This window comes from Belonocnema kinseyi, chromosome 7, assembly GCF_010883055.1.
Source record: "Belonocnema kinseyi isolate 2016_QV_RU_SX_M_011 chromosome 7, B_treatae_v1, whole genome shotgun sequence".
Taxonomy (NCBI): Eukaryota; Metazoa; Arthropoda; class Insecta; order Hymenoptera; family Cynipidae; genus Belonocnema; species Belonocnema kinseyi.
Window position 1 is genome coordinate 75,002,911 of NC_046663.1, and position 5,227 is coordinate 75,008,137.

The 5,227-nt window shown below is 25.4% G+C and overlaps 1 protein-coding gene across 1 annotated transcript in view; it reads left to right on the plus strand.

Moving 5' to 3' along the window:
* Window positions 1-5,227, plus strand: part of LOC117176514 (glutathione S-transferase 1-like) — a 38,329-nt gene that overhangs the window by 860 nt on the left and 32,242 nt on the right. The window lies entirely within an intron of this gene.

Consider the following 5,227-nt stretch of genomic DNA (forward strand, 5'->3'; position numbering starts at 1 on the left):
AACTTCCGAAAACGCACTTTTCTGAAGGATTAAAAAAACTTGAAAAGCGATTGACCAAGTGTATAGAGCTCCAAGGCGATTATGTTGAAAAATAAAAAAAAAATTTACCCAAAAAAAATTGTTTTTATATTTCATTCTAAGGACTTATTGAACTACCCTCGTATATAGAAATATGAAACTTTTCTTTTTTTTATGAAAGTGCATTAAGTTTTGACAAAATAGAGCAATTTTGAAAGAATAATAATTATTTAATACTGCACAATGTACGATTTTGAAATTGAATGGTAGAAACTTCTTCTGAAAATGATCAATTTTTCAGAAAATAGTTCAATTTTCAACCAAAGAGATGAGTTTTCTACAAAAATGATTAATCTTCAGTCAAGAAATTAATATATAAAAAACTTGCGTCAGATCGACTCAAGTAGTTGAATTTAGAACCGAGAAGTTAAATTGGTACCAAAAAAATAAGAATATTTAACGAAATACATGATTTTCCAACTCAATATTTTTATTTAAAACAAAAAGTACGAATTTCAAACAAAAGAAATAAATTTGTAACCAAAGTTTTTCATTTTAAAGGAAGAACAGTATTAATTTTGAACCCAAAAAGACGATTTTAACGAATTATATGAATTATCAAGCAAACAGTCGAATGGGGTGCAAGTTTCAATAACAGAGTTGACTTTTTAATGAAAGAGATGCAGTTTCAAGTAAGAACATGAATTTGTACACACAAAAAATTTAACTAAATAGATGAACATTCAAGAAAGAAAGAAAGGCAAACTTTTCACGATGTATGGAATTGTTGAAAGTTCAGTCATAAAATTAACTTTCGCAAAAAAAGGTGTAGCATAATACTCGGATTTTTGGGCCAATGAGATGATTTTTCCACGAAAATTATAAACCTTGCAGTAGAAGATTCACATTTTCATTTAAAAAAATCAAACAAAAAGAAAACGATTTTTAACCAAGTTTTTAATTTTCAAATAAACACATGAATTTCCAAGTCAAGTGAAGAATCCTCATAACAACATTATTAACAAATTTTTTAATTTTCTACAAAACATAATATTTTTAAATACAATAGATGAGTTATTTATGCTTAAAGAAACAGTTCACTTTTCAAGCGAAAAGAATACTTTATTTAAAAATAGCGCACTTTTTTCAAGAAAATATATTAACTTTTGAGAATACAGTGAAATTTTGAATACAAAAGATTAATTTTGAAGGACTAAGAGTTATTACCGACCGAAAAATACTAATTTTCCAACGAAATAATGTAAGTTTCAACTAAAAATGATGACTTTTAAAGAAAATAGTTGATTTTCGTATAGAAACGGGATGAATTGTAAATAAATTCAACCAAGAATTTGTATTTGCAAATAAGAAAATTAATTCTGCACCGAAAAAGACCAATGTGTGCAAAAGAAAGGTCCTGTCAACTGAATATATGTTAATTTTTAAACAAAAAATACGAATTTTGAACGAAATATATTATTCTGAAACCAAACCCTTGAATTCTTAAGAAAGAAGATTATTGATTTTGTTCCAGAAAAGACGCATTTTGAAAAAAATATATGAATTATCAATTATTACGATTACTATGTTTCATTATTCCGATTTATACAAAATCATTACACTACTTTGTAAGGAATAACACGATATATGATTACTGTACGAATTTTGATTACAAGAGTAGATCAATCCTTAAAAAGTTGAAAAGAATTACGTTGTTGAACGTAAATTTCTGCCAATTGTCGAATATCAGGCTTAGTTATGTCTCCCACATTCCCCTGGACTTATCACATTAAAGATTTTGAAAAATATTAATATTTTGTTTAAAATTAAACTAATAATTATTATATTTCAAATTACATTGAAATTAATAGAATTTTTTATTAAAATAACACTTTCAACACATAAATTTTTGAAAAATTATCATGTGGGGTGAAGGTGTTTTGAAAAATGGGGTTTGTGGTGGTAGATGGAGGTGAAAGGTGTTATAACTGTTTTACAGAAAAATAGTATTTTGACTTAAAAGTTTCAGAATTAGGACCAATTTGTTTATTTCCTAACTGGCAATTCTTTATTTGTTTAAAACTCGTCTTACTAGTTGAAAAATTTATAATTTTATTTGAAAATTCATCCCTTTGGTTAAAAAATTTACGATTTTTTTGAAAAAAAGATTTTCGGTAAAAAAGTAATTGTGTCTGTGAAAAAGTTACTTTGACAATTTTGGTTTAAATTCGAATCCCTTATAGAAAATTAATCTTTATGATTGAAAATTCGTTTCCTTATTTTTACAATGCATCTCTTGGCAGTATCTGCATTCGTTGAAATATAAAATATTACGTTTTCTATCGAAAATCCATATTTGCAGGTTAAAAAGTCAAGTACTTTTTTGAAAATTTACATACTGGTTCGAAAATTCAACTATGATTAAAAATTTAAATATTTTGTTGAAGATCTTTTCTTTTTCTTTTAAGATATCCACGACTACGTTTTCATGGAGAATTCTTTTTTTTAATGCAACTCTTTTTGGTTAAAGATTAATCTTGTTTGTTTGACAATTTCGCCATTCAGTTTAAAACTTATATTTGTAGCATGAAAATTTAACTATTTTGTTAAAAGTTAGTTAAACACATAGTTACTTTTTCATCCAAAAACATAACAATTTAACAAAATAGTTAAACTTATAAATAAGTAAATAAATTTTCAATCAATAACTTAAAAATATGATTATTTTAAAACAACAACAGCTGAATTGAATCAAAAAATGCATTTCAAGAAAATTTTTAAATTTTTAACCAGATATAAATTTTTAAATAAAATAATGAATCTTCAACCAAAAAAATTAAATTGTAAAAGGTCGTTCAACATTAAAACAATTAGAGAAATGTTCAACAAAAAAGATTAATTTTCAACTAAGGAAAGAAAGAATTTTCAACAAAAGAATTAAATTTTCAACTAAAATGATGAATCTTCAACCCAAAAAAAGATCCATTTTTACTCATTTAGTTTAACACTTAACCAAGTAGTCGAATACAAACAAAAAAGACAAATTCTAAACAAAATAATTGAGTCCTCAACAAAGGAGCTTTAACAAAAGATAACTCACAACTACCAAATTACAGTTATAGATGTATATATGCATATATGCATGTATTATCGAGCGCAAAGCTCTAGAACGAACAAAGAAAAAAGAAAAATATCTACAAAGTTGTTGAGTTTTCCATCCAAAAAGGCAAGTTTTAAAAAGCAGTCAACGACTTTAATTGCAGAATCTGCCTAATGGTAAATGGATTCGATCTCCTTTGAAATAATTTGTATAACACTTTTTTTTATTGAAAATTATTTTTTTTAAACAGAAAATTAAACTATGACATTTTTGTTTAAAAGTAATGTTTTCAATGAAAGTGTAATCTTTTTTAGTTGAAAATCTAACTAATTGTTTAAAAATGTATGGATTTTGTTAAAAATTTGTCTTTTTTAGTATAAAATTAATCTTCCTGTTTGAAAATTCTTCTTTCTGATTTAGGATACAAGAAATTTTCTGACAATTCTTTTTTTTCCAAATTAATTTATTGAAGTGAAAATTTAACTTTCCATTTTTTGTTAAAAATGTATTGATGTTTTTAATTGCAATCTGTTTTGGTAGACAAATCAGCTATTTTTTTTTAATTGAACTTCTTTGAGTTGAAAATTTTTTTAACTAAAAACTGAATTATCCCACTTTTCGTTGAATATTAAGTTCATAATTGAAGCTTCATCTGTTTCGGCTCAAAACGAAACTTTTTGATTGAAAACTCAACTATTTTCTTCAAATTTCTTTTTTTTTTTTATTAATTTCTATAATGATAAAATCTACTTATATTAACTTTGGTTAAAAAATGATCTTTTTCAGATAAAAATCATATATTTGTTTCAATCTTTCTAGATTTTGTAGAAAATTCATAACCTTTTGTAGAAACGTAATATTATTGGTTGAAAATTATTATTTTTCATTAAGGATTCAGTTATTTAAAAATAGTTTCTTTTCAGTTTGTCAAAAACAAATTTCTTTAAAGGAAATTTCGATTCTACTATTTTTGGTTAAAAATTGAAATTTTAAATTGAAAAATGACCTTTTATACTTAATAATTCAATTTTTAAAATTTTTCTGTTTTGGTAGAAAATTAATCGTTTTAGTTTAAAATCGACCTTTCTTCGTTAAAGATTGAACTATTTGGAAACAAATTTATTTGTTTTCATGCAGTATTTAGAAATTCAGAATTTTGTTGAAAATTCGTTATTTTTGGTAGAAAAATAAACTTCTTAATTGAAATTTCATCTTTTTTTCGAGGATTCTATTATTATATGAAAAATTCGTCTTTTGGTGAAAAATTAATATATTTAAGAGAAAATTCGATTATACCACTTTTTATAGAAAAATGATATTTAAAAGAAAATTGATATTTTTGTTTTTAAAAATATAATTTTTTTAAACCGTCTCAATTATTATGTTTTTGAAAATTCCTTAATATTTAGTCAAAAATTAATTTATATAAAATAAAATTAGATTATAAGAGTGGGACGATGGTCGTGGGGGCTAAAACGTAGGCTTTGGACCCACTCCTTCGGCTTGCGGGTTCGATTCCCGCTTCGCACTCTGGAAGAGTCTCGGTGGCCCATGTGGTGAACACTAGCCTAGCAAGGGAGTTGTTCATCTCCGGAGAGTCGTGGGATCTAGAGAAAAAGGTTTTCTCTAAGTACTTAAGGCTGTTGCTCTTGGTGATTCGGAACCGACCTTAAGCTGTAGGTCCCCCTTCCACCACCAAGTAAGTGTGTGGAGGGTGTGTAAAGGAATAGAGAAGGTGTAAGAAAAATGTAAACACTTAGGGGACACATTAGAAGCTTCCATTCCAATTAGATTATATCATTTTTGGTAGAGAATTTATATTTGTAATTAAACATTTATCTTTTTTAGTTGAAAATTCAACCATTTCTTAAAAAATGTACATATTTCGATGAAACTTCGTGTTTTTGGGAGGAAATTAATCTTCTTGGTTGAACATTCATATGTTTGTTTGAAACTTCAACGATTTATTATCAAATTCATCTGTTTTAATAAATTTCAACTAATTTGTTGAAATTTTATTTGTTTGTTGTTAAATATTAATTCTTTTAACTAAAAAGACATATTCCTATTTCTGGTTCTATATATATATATATATATATATATATATAT